Source organism: Equus przewalskii, chromosome 15 (genome assembly GCF_037783145.1).
Source record: "Equus przewalskii isolate Varuska chromosome 15, EquPr2, whole genome shotgun sequence".
NCBI classification, from domain to species: domain Eukaryota; kingdom Metazoa; phylum Chordata; class Mammalia; order Perissodactyla; family Equidae; genus Equus; species Equus przewalskii.
In genome coordinates, this window is record NC_091845.1 from 80,723,339 (window position 1) to 80,739,421 (window position 16,083).

Here is a 16,083-nt window from a genome sequence, read left to right on the forward strand (position 1 = left end):
TAAAATTCTTACTATTGACATCAGAGTAAATCTTTATGACATTGTATTTGGCAGTTGATTTTCTTTTTCATTCAAAGTTATGTTTCTCAGTAGGTAATGGGTCACTTCTCTCTGGCTGCTTTCAAGGGTTTTCTTGTCTTTATTTTCCAGAATTTTAGCTAAGATGTCTCTTGGTGTGGATTTCCTTGAGCTTATAGTCCTTTGGTGTTCATGCAGCATCTTAAGCCTGTAGATTTGTTTCTTTGACCAAATTTGGGAAGTTTTCAGCCATTACTCCTTCAAATACTGTTTCTGTTCCCTTCTCTTTTTCTTTTCCTTCTGGGGCTCTGATGATATGAATGTTGAATCTTTTGTTATTGTCCCACAGGTCCTTGAAACTCTGGGAGGGTGGTTCCCTCTGTTTTTTCTCTATTGTTTAGATTAGGTGAATTCTCTCGATCTGTTCTCTAATTCACTGAAATTATCCTCTGTCATTTCCACTCTACTGTTGAGCCCATCTAGAGATTTTTTAAAACTTTCGATTATCTTTTTAGTTATATCAGCTCCATTTGATTCTTTTTTATTACTTCTATTCATTGTTGAGGACTTATTTATTTTTATTTGTTTTAAGTGAATTGCCATTGATTTTGAAAACTTTTTAAGATAGCTTCTTTAAAGTTCTTGTCAGGTCGTTCTAATACCTCTGTGTTGGTATCACTTGGTTTCTTATCTTAATCAAGTGTTATTTTCTGATTCTTGGTAAGAAAGTGATTTTTGTTTGTATGGTGAGCGTGTTGTCTATGATATTAGGAAAGCATGGATCCTATTTAAGTGTTTTATTTTATCAGGCAGTCACTTTGTTTAGGTTAAGCCAGCTGTTCCTACCTTGCCTCTTTGGTCTGTGGTTCCATAAGTTTAATTTTCGGAGGCTTTGTGGTCATTATTTTTGATCTACTTGGTTTATCTGATGCCACTGGGACTCCCTTGCATACCTGCTGGCGGTACCTGAGGGGGTGGGAGGGTTTCCCCAGGCCAGTGTGTCTTGGTCGGAGAGGGACTCTCGGGCACACAGAGAGAAGCAGTCTTCCAAGTTGGACTGTTGTGATGGGCTTTCCCAAGTCAGTGTCACCCAACAACTTGGTATTATCAGTGTCTCTTGAAAAGCAGTTTGTAATTTTGATGATGTTCATTTTATCATTTTGTGTAGTATATGTGTGTGTGTATATATTTTTTTACTTTTATGCTTAGTGTTTTATGCATCCTAAAAAATATTTCCTACTCAATGTTTGTGAGGATGTTGTCTTCTGTTTTTTTAAAGAAATTTTTTAGTTTAACTTTTATGTTTAGGTTTGTGATCCAAAACTTAATTTTAATGTATGATGTGAGATAAAAGTTAAGAATAATTTTTTCCTTCTTTTTTATTTTTGATTTTTTTGTTTCCTTTTCCTTTTTTTATTATTTTTTTTGAAGAAGAAGATTAGCCCTGAGCTAACATTTGCTGCCAATCCTCCTCTTTTTGCTGAGGAAGACTGGCCCTGAGCTAACATCCATGCCCATCTTCCTCTACTTTTTATGTATGGGACACCTGCCACAGCATGACTTGACAAGCAGTACGTAGGTCCACACTCAGGATCTGAACTGGTGAACCCTGGGGCCACCCAAGTGGAATGTGCAAACTTAGAGCTGTGCCGCTGGGCCCATCCCAAGAATAATTTTAACAAATATTTTTGTAGCTATTTCAGTTCCATTAGTTGAAAAGACCATCGTTTTGCCTTTGAGTTACCTTAACAACGTTATTAAAAAATCAATTGACTTTATACACTTGGGCTAGTTCTGGACCCTCTATTTTGTTCTATTGATCGATTCCTCTGAATTAAGCCACTACCACACATCTTGAGTATTATGAATTTATAGTAAATCTTGAAGACAGGTTGTGTTAGCCTTCTAATGTTTGTTTTCTTTTCATGAAGTTTTGACTATTCTAGGTCCGTGGACTATCCATGTAAATTTAGCATCAGATTGTTAATTTGTACCAAAAAATAAAAATATCCTGCTGGAATTTTATAGAAATTATAAATAAATTTGTAGAGTTTTATGTGTTTAATTGCATCATCCCCAAAATTCAGGTCCCTCAATACCAACCAAGTCCCCAATACCTAGAAATATGGCTTTATTTGGAAACGGGGCCATTGCTGATATACTTAGTTAAGATGGAGCCATACTGAAGTAGAGTGGCTTTCGAATGCAATGACTGGTGTCCTTAGACAAAGGGGAAATTTGCACACAGATACATACACTAGCAGAATGCTATGTGACATGAAAGTAGAGGTTAAGTGATGCACTTATAAGCCAAGGAACACAAAACATTGCCAGCAAGCCACCAGAATCTAGGAGAGAAGAATGGAAGAGATTTTCCCTCACAGTAGACAGAAGGACCTTGATTTCAGACTTGTAGCTTCCAGAAATGTGAGACAGTAAATTTCCATTATTCAAGCTACCCGGTTTGTGGGACTTTGTTATGGCGGCCCTAGAAACTAATAGAAGGAAAAAGGACATCTTAAGAGTATTGAGTCTTCTAATTCACAAGGCTGTTATCGTCGCTCTTATTTATTTAGGTTTCCTTTAACTACTCTCTGAAAAATTGTGTAGTTTTCATTATAGAGGGGTTTTGCATATCACTCATTAAGTTTGTGTTTGTTGATGCATTAGGAACAATATTTTTTAAAATTTCATGTTCTAATTATTTGCTGCTAGAATATGAAACTTCATTTGATTTTCATGTATCAGCCATATGCTCTGCCTCATTAAATTCGCTTGTTAACTTGCGTCGTTTCCTTTCTAGGATTCATGCTTTTATTTTATTGCATTATTGTCCTGACTAGGACTTCCAGCATCATGTTAACTCAAAGAGGAGGGACTTGTCGTCCTTTCTTGTTTCTCATCTTATAGGAAACATTTAATATATAACTGTTGAGTATTATGTTTGATGTAGGATTTTCTTATATGTCCTTTATCAGATAGAGGAACTTCCATCTCATTCTTTGTTTGCTCAGTTTTTATCATGAATGAGTCCTGAATTTTGCCAAATGCTTTTTTTCATATTTAATGACATGATCATCTGATATTCTCCTAGATCATTTACTAACTTAATTTAGGTAGGTACATATAGTGCAAATTTTCTTGAATAACTAATGTACTTTTCTACTCCAACCTAACCTAACTCCCTTTTACTGTTTCTGCTTATCGAAAACACACAGTCAAAAATAAACTCATTCCTAATAAATTCTCCCAGTCTTCAAAAATGAAGGGCATGCATTCTTCATATGACAAAGATGACAAGATTATGTTTATTCATTATCTTTCCACTTTACATTGAGTCAGGCTTCAATGAGTTTAATTACTGCAATCACTGCGGTATAAAATTTGTAATGTGTGGCAATCTACTACTTAGTGATATAAAAAATTAAGTAGTGATACAAGATGTTCAGAAATATTAAGTTTTGACAGTGTCACATCATTAATACATCCATTATAGGCCTATCTATAATTTTAGGACTTTGACCTTACTATGTTGAATATAGTATGCATATTGGAAAAGACACATTTAGCATTTGGCATTTCTCAGGAGGGACTGACTCAATTATCATAAGATTTAACCATATGTCAGGATAAAATTGGAATCACTTAGTCCTAAGTAAGTCATCTAGGTCATTTTTTCTACTGATCCAAGATAAAACCTAAATCCACCTTAATCAGAGGGTCTAGAATCCCCCAGCCAGTTGTCATAAACTTTCAAAATTATTAGCCAGGATAAACATGCGATTATGTCTATTCTCTTATTTGCTACTTCTAAGGAAATGATTAGGCATTATTTACACCTATATGTCTCAGGAAAGTTAACATAAGCTATTTTGAAGGTGATTAATTTTCTAGTACTTAGTAAAACTGACCGTCAGTTCTACTAATGTGTATGCTTACATTATATGCTACATTTTCTTCAGTCAGTGCAAAAAGAGAACAGCTGGGATCTACGGTCAGAGTTGATAACTAAAGAATACGTGCATTCCACAGCGAGTGTGGAACATGCTGTGGTGTGCCATCCCGATTCCTTTCAGGAGCCTAGCACGAAATTTCCCAGCTGCCTCTGGTCACTGTCCTCTCCAGAAGAGAGCTGGCTGCCCTTATTTATGACCTCTTCTCAGAGGCAGCCCACATTTAATGGCAGGTCAGTGTTGGGATACTAAGGCCCAGCCCATTCCTGTTGACTGGGGACCACCCTGAGGGACTGTCCAGCTCTGGAGCTTCAGAAGATCTCCTGAGGCTTCTGTTCCAATGACACCATGGTCCAACTTTTCTCTTGGCTGAGTCCTGCTTCCCCTTTTAGTGAAATTGTTCCCAAGAGCGCTCCCCAGTAAACCTTCTGCAGCAAATCTCCTACTCAGAACCTATTTCTCATGGAAATCAACCAAAGATAATGAGTCACAATGTGTTATTTTTCAAGAGCACCTTACATTTAGAAAGTTGTTGTTGTTTATTTGTAGAATACACTCTGTTGCTCTCTGTTCACCAGTTAGGCCTTTCTTATCCTGCTAATTATTTCAGTACCAGTTCAAAAATAATCTCCTCTTAGAAGACCTCACATGATCTTCACCCCTGAGAAGAAATGGCTGCTTCTGCTGTGTCACCGTACTACTCTGCTCACGGCTGCTTTCCAGTGTGTATCATACTATAAGGTAGGGAATTATTATTAAATCAGATTGAGAAAAGTATATTTAACAGAATTTCAGAGGGATTTAGATAAGCAAAAGTATCTGGGGAACTGAAGAATGGGGGAGTAAGGTAGCCAGATTGGTCTCATGAGAGAAGAAAGTAGAGTAGAGAATAAGGACACACTGTCCAGGGTGCCCACACGGAAAGTGGATAAATTAGAAGGGAGTAGATAGGCTCTGGAAGGCAAGGGCGTCTCAGGGTGGATGGCATTGATGCATCTGAGGCTGTGCATGCCCTCTGTTATTCTGCACTGTACACTGAGAGTCAAGAGTAAGGTTACTATACCCAAACACTGCTGAGTATGATTGTATCTTTTATGGAAAATAGTAAAGGAAGCCAAGTTTCCGTCCAGTTTGCTGTGGACAGAGCTAATACAAGTTTCAAGATCTCACAGTGAGAAGCATAAGGAGGTGAGTAACACATAGAAATGCAGCAACGGCACCCATGGTGTCCATACGCAGACCCTTAAGAGTCTGGGCCTTCTTTCCTAGAGGCATTTGCAACCTATGGGTGGACGATGTGGATCTTCATCGTTCTTCCAGTGGTAGAGCTGCAGGATTGGGATCAGTTTTCAGTGTGTCATCCTTACAGAAGTGTTTCCTCATAACTGTATATCCACATATCTCCTGAAGCAGTGTCACCCCAGTTCTAATCCTTTATAGCAAAACCAGCTTTTCACTCGTCTTTTCTCTTTCTCCCACTGCCATTATATCAGAAGCAGGAATTTCTCTCTCTCTGGGCTACATCCTCCTAAGACTAAACAAAGCAGTGAGGACTATTATTATAAATGCTAACTGTTGTGCCTTATTAAGAATACAAAATTTATCCTTAATGCATATAAAAATATTTATCAAAAGGGTATTCTTAACTGACAGATGAGTATTTTACTACATGAAAACATGATTTTTATAAATTACAATTTATCAAAAAGTTTAAAAATCAGTATGCCCTGATTCAGTATATTTTGTACTTGTATAAAAGAGTAAAGATAATTTACAATTAATTGATAAATTACAATTTCTCAATTACAGTAGATAGGGAGCCTATCTACTCCCTTCTAATTTACCCACCTGCCATTCTCTACTCTACTTTCTTCTCTCATGAGACCATTGTGAAGCAAACAAATACAGTATTGTGAATGCATAATATAATACAATATAAGGCAGAGAGCTGATAAAATGATATGCCAGGAGTTAGGGCTCTCCTGTGTTGTGTAAGTGTCTTGTAGCCAAACATTTTATAAAAGACTATAAGAATTGTAAAGAAAAATGTAGGAGAAATACTTGATTTCAAGAAACAAGGTTATAAAAATGATAGAGGCAGACTTAGCAATATCTATACAATCTCGGAGAATGATAGAGTTTAAAGGTCTTCTATAAACCTTCTCTTTTATTTTGGGTATTTTGATAGAGCCTTCAGAACTAAAAATATAGCAATCCGTGGTCTCTTAGCCCGACACCGGCTGCTTATCACAACTTAACAGAAAGTGAGATGGAGCTTGTCAAGAAGAAAATATGGAGCATTTTAGTGGAAAATCCCTAAGACTAGGATGCATACAATTATTTGATAAATTTAAAATAGACCAGATTGTCAGAATTATTTCCCAACAAAGACATTGCTGAATGACACAGAATTGACGTGTTGCAGAAATAGCTGATAAGGGACTAGACTGCAGCCAACACTAATCAAATTCCAGACTCAAATGGCCCAAGGGAGTTCAGACTCTTCAAGCCAGGGGCACAAACTACAGCCAATTCCATCAGAGTCATTACAACAATATGCTTATATGGGCAAGCGTGTCTGCCCTCGGTTATCCCAGACATAAATGATAAATGCTAAACTTCTCTCCTTCAACAGCCCCTTTTAAACACCCATAGGGGTTTAAAAGCCAGGCCAAAAGCAACCATACATTAGAACCTATTCAGAATACCAGGGCGGTAGTATCTTGCACTTCATATTTGGGGACCTAAGCAATTTGATTTATCCCTCTAGCTATGTCTAGTTAGCATAAACTGGGACACCTGGAGGTATTTGGACTGCTTTCATGGGCCGTCTTAGATTGCATTCCTCAAAGGCAGACCCTGAAATAAACACTTGGGTACATGATATTAAGGAATTCTCCTAGGAAAAACTGGTAAGGGAGAGGAAGGGCAGAGGGGTGGTAGCCAAGCAAGACGCCGTCTCAGGCAAAGTCCTGTCGTCTCAGGCAACATCGGCCTGAGCCCACCGGGAAACTGCAGTGTAAGCCCCTCTTGGGTTGTCCTCAGCAGGGTGCTGGACTTTCACACTCCAGCATCAGTTTGGTCATTGGCCAAAGGCTTCCGCCAGGGGATATCAACTCCCAGGCACGTACAGCTCTTACAGCTTGTACCTTAGGGCAAGCAGACTCCAGTAGCCCGAGGGCATGCCTCTGATAAAGAGCTGCATACCTGCTGTTGGAAGGGAAAGCACACCAAGGTGGGAGTAGGAGAGGAAGGGTGGGCACAGAAACAGTGAAAGGGAAAGCTGAGCAGGACATCGACATTTTTCACTCCAGGGGTTACCCCTTAAGGGTGATTGTACAGCATAATTGCACTACTGTGTTCACAACTCTTAGGACTATGTTGACTCAAGCTATAAGCGGACCCAAAGAGAAAAGCCCAAGAAAGGAGCGCCAATATCTAGTTTAGGCACAGACCAGGCAGGAAAAGTCACCGTTACAGAGGAGGCATTCGAAAAAGCCTTTGAAGGATAAATGCTTTTGCAAAAGAGCATATGTCATATAGCAGTCTAGGAATAAAAGGATGAACAAAACTGTGGAGCTAAAAATATGCAGGATAATTCTGAGATCTAGCGAATAAAGCACTCTGGGTTATCCACTAGAGGTAGGGACTGATATGCTTTGAAAAGTAAATAAGAATACGTTAGGAAGCCTTTTTAATCAAAATCATTGGTCATTAAATTGTCAGCAATAGGGATTTATTAGAGTTCTAAGGAGTGAAACATTATGATTAAATTGATGCATTAGGAAACATAATCTAGCAACCCTACGTTGGATGACTTCAAAAGGGCTCCAGTCAGAGCCCTAAGGTCTTGAATTTGGGTCCCAGAAAAGAGAATGGAAAGGAGGAAACATTGCAGAAATGGAATCTATAAGATTTGACAGCTTCCCAGATAAAGAATTAAATGTGGGTGTGGCTTTTAAAATCTGGGTCACTGAAAAATTTTGGTGTGTTTAATTGCAGATGAAAATCTGGAGCTAGTCTGGGAAGAGCAATAATTCAGTCATTTTGTTTATTTGTTTGTTTTTGCACACCCTGATGATTTGTAAAACTGATCTGAGGGAAATTACAATGCTAGAAATAAAATAAATTATAAAAATAAGTCTAAAAATTTTTTAATAAGGGGAGTAAAAGGGTTTCACTAAAACACAGGAACAAAGAAACAAAGAACAAAGACAGCTTTTAAACGTGTGATGTTTAACTCCAGCTGGTGCCTATTATAATCATTAGTAAATGTCTGTTTCTTTGCACATTTTTGATCACTAAATATTATATGGATAGCATGTGCCTAGAAGAAAACAGACTAGCCCTAGGATTATCCCCAAGGACAGACCATGTTGATGTCAAACAGGTTAGACTAGAAGGGCAAACACTGCACAAATCATGATTTGGTCACACAGGGTGTTGGGTGTCCATGCCTGATTTGGGTTTGTATAGAAGTAGGCTGCATTATTGGGCTACTCGGGGAGTAAAATTACTCCAGGAAGATACCTTGTTGGAATAAAAACATAGGAAGAATCTTGTGTAAATATGTAAATATAAAAATATGTATTTGAGACCTTGTGGGATCTAGCATACTTACTGCCTATCCCGCCACAGTCGGTCAATGTAATCAATCAGTTCTATGGTCTGATAATCACATAGCAATATGTGGTCCCTCGTATGTTTTATTAGCTAGTTGACATCTCTGCCTAAAAAAAATCGCATTTGGGAAAAGCAGGAGATTCACGCTCCTGGTGTCTCCAGTGAGTGGACTTGGATTGCAGCAAACCAGGCTTGAAGGTCTCCCTGTCACTGTCATCATGCCCGAGAAGTGGCCATCAACAATCACTCTTCTATTCATTCATTCCTTCTTTACAAGTTTATTAACTACATACATACTACAAGCCCAGTACAGAACATTGTTACCGAAAATTTAGTAAAAAAAAAATATCCTAACTGAGACACAAAGAACACTTTGCCTAATGAAAAATATTGATAAATTGGTCATTAAAAATCAAAAAATGGTGATTAATTTAAAACCTCCCTTAAAAGTATGCAAAGACAAGCCATATTATGGGATGAGATGTTTGCAATATATAATTAATGAAGGGCTAGGATCCACAATACATAAGGAGCTCGTATAAGTAATAAAGAAAAAGACAGATAATGGAATAGAAAAATGAGCAAAATAATTAAGTAGAAATTTCACAAAAGGAGATATCCAAAAACCCAGCAAACGTTATGAAAATATGCTTAAGTGCTCAACCTCATTAGTAACCAAGAAAATGCCAATTTAGAATATAATACTAGTTTAACGTGAAATACTAGTACACATATACCAGAATGCCTAAAGTGAAAAAGTCTAATAATTAAACTATTGACAAGGATATAAAGGAAGCAACTGGAACTTTCATACACTATTCATAAGAGTAAAAAGTAGTTTAATCACTTTGGAAATTAGCACAGTGGTGTCACCCAAAATTGAATACATCCATGTCCAATGACTATGCTATTTCACTCCTACTTATATATCCAACAGAAACATATATGCATTTGCCCCCAAAAGATAGGTAATTGATGATTATTCAAATAAGCATTATTCAGAATATTCTCAAATTGAAAACAAACAAAATGTCCATCAACTACAGAATGTGTAAATAAATTGTGGCATATTCTATCAGTGGAATAATATACAGGGGTGAAAATGAAATAACTATAGTTCACACAATAAAACGCATTAATTTCAAAGTATAAAGCAAATAAAGCTACACACACATACATATGCAAACGCACAAGCTTGCTATGTTATTCAATTTGTGTAAAGTTCAGAATACGTGAAACTAAAATGTTCTTGAGGAGAGTGGTTACTTTTGGAATAGAGAGAGCAAGGAGAGATTCAGAGATGGCATGAGGTGGCATAATCTTCTTGAGTACAAGCAATATTCTATTTTGCGTGTGTGTGTGTGTGCTCATGTAGGATTGGCCCTGAGCTAACATCTGTTGCCAATCTTCTTTTTCTTGAGGAAGATTGTCCTTGAGCTAACATCTGTGCCAATCTTCCTCTATTTTATATATGAGATGCTACCACAGCATGGCTTGCTGAGAGGTATGTAGGTCCACGCCCAGGATGTGAACCTGCTACCCCAGGCCGCCCAGGTGGAGCACACAACTTAACCACTACCCCGCCAGGCCAGCCCACAATATTCTATTTTTATCCTCATTTTTTCATGCCTCATGTGTTCACTTTGCAGTATTTTATTTAATTCTATATACTTGATATTTTCACTTTCTCAATAAGTGCTTTATATTTCTATAAATAATTTTTTTCTACTTTAATATAATAATTTTCCTTAATACGCTTTTAGGAGCTAGACAGGTTAATGTAAATAAAATATTGGAATTCCTTTCTAAACCGGGATAAAAAGGCTTCTTGAAAGAGGCTAATCGGTGAGTTATTTAATAAGTCATTACAAAAATTAAGAAAGCTGAATAACTTTTGAAGCTTTTGTCTTTAAGATCTGGTCGTAGGCTTTTCTTCTTTTGAATAAGAAATATAAACAGCTTCCTCGTATGCTTACAACTGATTTTGTCATCAGTCAGGGTAATAAACCCACAGATATTTACAACTATGCTTTTCTCATTGATCGTACCACTATAGAGGAGAAAACTGCTTTGCTGGGTTTTTCCAGTTATAAAGTCAAAGGTATTTTTTATCAAATGCAATCAATTACAATTTGGTTACAATTAATTTATTAAATATTGCAATAATTCTTGAATTACTTAAATTTGAGGCTGATAATGGCATTCAATGATCATTTTGCATTTTTAATAGAATAATTGAAGTATTAAAAAATTGAACTCTCTTACAATCTTGTTTTTCTAGTTAAATCTTTGTGTCTCAAATTATAATGGAAAGAAGTTTAGCATTTTCTGTGTGAACGATCACTAAATATAACGTTAGTCTTTAGAGTGTTGTCATTATCTGTTTCAATCTAATAAACATTTTTTAAATGTAGACTCTGGATATGAAAATTAAGAGATATCATAATTTGTTTATTTCACTTATATTTTTCCTTTTATATACATGTGGCAGGTAGAATAATGGCATCCAAAGATGTCTACATCCTAATTCCCAACACTTGTGAATATGTTAGCTTGCATACTAAAAGGTATTTTACAGATGTGACTAAGTTAAGAATTTTGAGACAGGAAGATTAGTTTGGATTATCCATGTGGGCCCAATGTGATCACAAAGGTCTTTAAAAGAGAGAGGCAGGAGGATCAGTCAGAGAAGCTGATGTGATGACAGAGGCAGACGGGAGAGTTGGGGAGAGACGTGGGGTGAGGAATAGACGGAGGAAGGAAAGGAGACAGGAACGGAGGGAAGAAGGGACAGGGAGAGAATTTGAAGACGCTCTGCTGTTCGCCTTGAAGACAGAGGAATGAGCTGTGCCAAGGAGCAGAGGCAACCTCTAGAAGGTTGAAAAGGCAAGGAATTGGATTCTTCCCTTCTGCTCCGGAAGAAACAGCCCTGCTGACCCATTTTAGACTTCTGACTTCCAGATTTCTGTTCCAAATATATGTTCTTTCAACTATTAAGTTTACGGTAATTTGTTACAGCAACAATAGGAAATTAATACAATATACAAAATGGTGGTGACGTATGAACGAGTTCAGAACATGCTACCCCAAAATATGCCGCTTTGGCATGTTGACTATTTTGAGTTAAAGATGTTTGAAAAACAGTAGATGCAAGAAGGACACTCTGACCTTCCTATCTTATTCCTGAAAGCAAGAGATAAAACCCTCATGAGAAAGATATCCTCCCAATACCAGGACGAAAGAAACATTATTATAGCCAGGGATAAGGAGTCGAGGCTGAGAGAAGTCTGCATAAATAACCTTGTTAAGCAAATTCTTACCTTCCTGGTCACTTTTTCATGATTAAATACCTAGCCCAACTCGCTTTTTTCTTGTCATGTTTTCGTAATTTACTACTCTTTGTCCAACTTAGTATATAAGCATTTGACGCTAACTGATTCTTTGAGTCTTCATTTTTCTTGTGAAAGCTCCCATGTGCAGGTAAAAAGAGAATAATACATATATGCTTTTCTCTTGCTAATTTATCCTTTGTCTGTTTAATTCTTAGACACAGCTGGAGGTTCTAAAAGGGTAGAGGAGAAATTCTTCCTCTTCTACGTTAAAAAAAAATCTCTGTCTAAATGAGTTGTAAAGATCTTTTTCCAAAAGCATAAAAGTATTTAAATAAGAAAGTTTTATATTATTGTTTAATTAAAAGTCATTTGTTTCTTAGTAATAGGTAAAAAATAGTCATATTATCTTAAGTTTGGTGAAATACAGAACATATTTCTGTAATGGCTGGATTTTGCGTAATGAACTTGTAGTAATTAGAAAAAATATGTATGTATAGGAATAAAGAGGGATTAAGTGTATCTGCTTTCTTCCTTTAAAACTCATTCCTTACTTCAAAGAACTTACTATAGGTAGGATTAACTGTAGGATACGTTTATGAAAACGATGGCAAGTGAATTCATTTGGGTGGGTGAGCCTCACTGGCATTAACTGGGAAATCCTTAACAACTGTGAAATAAATAGATCTTGTCACTACTCATTGGACAAGCTACTTAGAGCTGTGTACGTGACTGTCAAAATAGGCTTCTTTAAGGAATCTTTTTGAAACAGTCTGACCCTCCAGAGTAAGCTTTGAATGTGTCACATAGCATGTATTCCAAACCAGACTATCCCAAACTGACTCTTCAAAATTTGGCAAGAATTCATCCAGCAGTTTTCCCACGATACGATAAAAAGTAAAGAGAAGTCAGATTAAAAAATCCTTGTGTTTACACAGATTAGTTTTGTATTGAGTGTAACTGGTAAAACATTAGGACATGCTCCACAATGCCGCCATTGCTCTCCGAATCCACTCTCACTGCCTTGTACTTTAGGATAGAGACCAGGACAAGGAGTAAGTCTGGCTATTGTGAGTTGAGACATAGTCTGAGATAGTTGCTATAAAAATGGCAGAAGCACCATGTGTAATGATCCACCTCACTTATTCCAGATCAGAATACCTGGATACCATTGTAGGCACTATTGCTCTTTCACTCACGCCCGGAGCACACGTAGAACAGGCTGAGCGGCTAAAGAGCTTTGAATCACAGAGAGTGATGGCAAAAGACTGGTTTTATTAAACCATTTGCTAAGAGGTAAGTTTCCATTTTAAAAAATAGCAGTTTAGATAAATGTCTAAAGGACCTCTTACAATGCAAAATACCATTAAACGTGTGTCTGTTTCCTTTGAAAGGTGGAAAACAGATCAACTGGTTGCTGCACCAAGTTTCAGATATTTATTCTTTCGCTCCTGAAGAGTTAATTTTGTCCTATTCTATTTACCTTCTAATAACATTTGCCATCATTTTTTGAAGGCTATGGCTAAACAGGCAATAGCTTACATTTTTAATATTTCAGGATATTAAAAAGCCAATTTTTTTTTTTAAGATTGGCACCTGAGCTAACATCTGTTGCCAATCTTTTTCTTTCTTATTCTTCTCCCCAAAGCCCCCCAGTACGCAGTTGTATATTCTAGTTGTGAGTGCCTCTGGTTGTGCTGTGTGGGATGCCGCCTCAGCATGGCTTGATGAGCGATGCTAGGTTCCCACCCAGGATCCGAACTGGTGAAACCCTGGGCTTCTGAATCAGAGTGTGTGAACTTAACCACTTGGCCACGGGGCCGGCCACCAAAAGCCAATATTTAGGATTTATTTTTCCACAGTTATAAACACAAAGGATATTTATTTAACATTTCCTAAAACAGAAAGGTTTATAAAAATCTTACCTACATTTTCATGCTAATAAAAATGCCAATCCCTATTAATTAAGTTACTTAACTCAACATATCATGTAACACTTAGAAAACCATCAAATTTTAAAAATATAAAAAGTTATCATTTTGAAGTTCTCTTGACTCATCTGACTTTACTATATTATAAACTGTTTATTTAATAATATACTCATTCCCGGCAAAACTTTTTAATAGAAGTTTATAAAGAAAATTACCCAGCTGTGAAATTGGAAGCAAAACTGTTGCAGCTCAACTGAATTTTATTTTTACTATTTCGCCAACAGTAATCTGCACTTGTTTTTATAGCGTCTCCAACTAAAAAGGATTATCTAGTCAGAATATATCAGTACATAATAAATGGGCTTCATTTCTTCCCAGTTCTTTTAGCTGACAGCCAAAATGAATGTTTGTCTCGGTGCTGGCACCAGGGGTACTTCTGCTGAGACTATTTCATGGTCCATTGAACCCTAAAGGACATTGTTTTTAAAGGCATATTATCAGAAATGGAGAAGCAAGCCATCGGAGAGGCTATTACAGGTACTCCTGCAACGAGTACGTACTTCTAGCTTGGCTGGGATTTTGAAGACCTGCTATCCCGAAGATGTCAGCTATAAATTGTGCTTTTCTCAAAACCTTTATAATTTTATCCACCTGATAAATAAAATATCTATATGTATGTACTTGGAAGGTTTGGCAAGATAAAGATGCAAGTGATAATGTCTTAAATTGGAAATACTTACAGACATAAGACCTTTACTTCTTATCATTGAAAGCTTTCATCAGATGGCCCAGCCTCCTCGAATCCTCACCTGACCTTCCAACCACTAGAAAAAATCATACACTTGGTAACCTTGTATTTCTCCTCTCTTGTTGCTGTCATCAGCTTACAATGTTTATTGATGCCCTTATCACGAAGCAGTGTGCTTGTTTGTTTATATGCGCCTTCCCTACCAGATTGAATTACTTGAGGGCAGACTCCAAGGGTTTTCATCCTTACATCCTAATGTCAAGCACAATGACTAACAATGTTGAAGGTGTTTAATTTTTTGAATATAGAGCAGCTATCAAAATAAATGATACTAGCTACATCACAAATGTTGTAGAAGGTCACACCACCTGTATGTGTTATGTTGGGTAACTGGCATAATTTCCTAATGTATTTTTGTTTCATGTTTATTCTTCTCTTATCTTATTGAATATTTTCACACACACACACACACACACACACACACACAAATATACACCTTCTTATATTATTACACCAAAGATAGATCAATTAACCAAATCCAAAGCACTTGGTGAGCAGAGACCATCTCATCATTCTGTTTATAGACAATAAGTACATAGAGTTTTCTTTTATTTTATTTGAAGCTTTTTGCTAATGCATTTATTTAATTTGGCAATTTATTAAATCGAGTTTTCTTTTTTTGAGGAAGATTAGCCCTGAGCTAACATCTGCCACCAATCCTCCTCTTTTTGCTGAGGAAGATTGGCCCTGAGCTAACGTCCATGCCCATCTTCCTCTACTTTATATGTGAGACACCTACCACAGCACGGCTTGCTTGCCAAGTGGTGCCATGTCCGCACCCGGGATCCGAACCGGCAAACCCCAGGCAGCCAAAGTGGGACCTGCACACTTAACCGCTGAGCCGTGGGGCCCAACGACTGAGTTTTCTAATTAGAAAATGCTAAGAAGACTATCTAGTCTAACTCTGCTATTTACTACTACTATTCTATGGCAACTTTGTAAGAAACGTCTGACTACCATTTGCATATGGCTAAATATTTTTAAAGCATTATATTCAAGGCTGCCTGGTACATTTTTATACATTTATATGTTACCTATTTATTTACTTAATTGAAAATATATATTAAATGGTTTGAAAAAAATAATAAAAATATATTTTAACTTCTTAAATAAAGAAAGAATCAGATTGGAATGTTATAAACTAGAATAGAATGACATAGCCAAGATGAAAAGTTAGACATGCAATAGCTAAGTAAAAAAATAGACTTTGCTTTTAGATGCCAACGGAAAAAATGAAATGTATTTAGTTACATCCTTTCCACTTTTTTTTTTCATGGGTGAGGAACTAACAATTGTTTTTCATGGGTGGCCCTGAACTAACATCTAAGCCAATCCTCCTCTTTTTGCTTGAGGAAGATGGTTCCTGTGCTAACATCCATGCCAATTTTCCTATACTTTGTATGTGGGATGCCACCACATCA

At 36.9% G+C, this 16,083-nt stretch overlaps 1 long non-coding RNA gene across 1 annotated transcript in view; it reads left to right on the plus strand.

Annotated features, from left to right (window-relative positions):
* Positions 1 to 16,083, plus strand: part of LOC139076227 (uncharacterized) — a 92,213-nt gene that overhangs the window by 67,577 nt on the left and 8,553 nt on the right. Inside the window, exons 4-5 of the long non-coding RNA XR_011527609.1 lie at positions 4,582 to 4,712; positions 13,075 to 13,219. This is a non-coding gene — a long non-coding RNA (uncharacterized lncRNA). The remainder of the gene's footprint in view (positions 1 to 4,581; positions 4,713 to 13,074; positions 13,220 to 16,083) is intronic.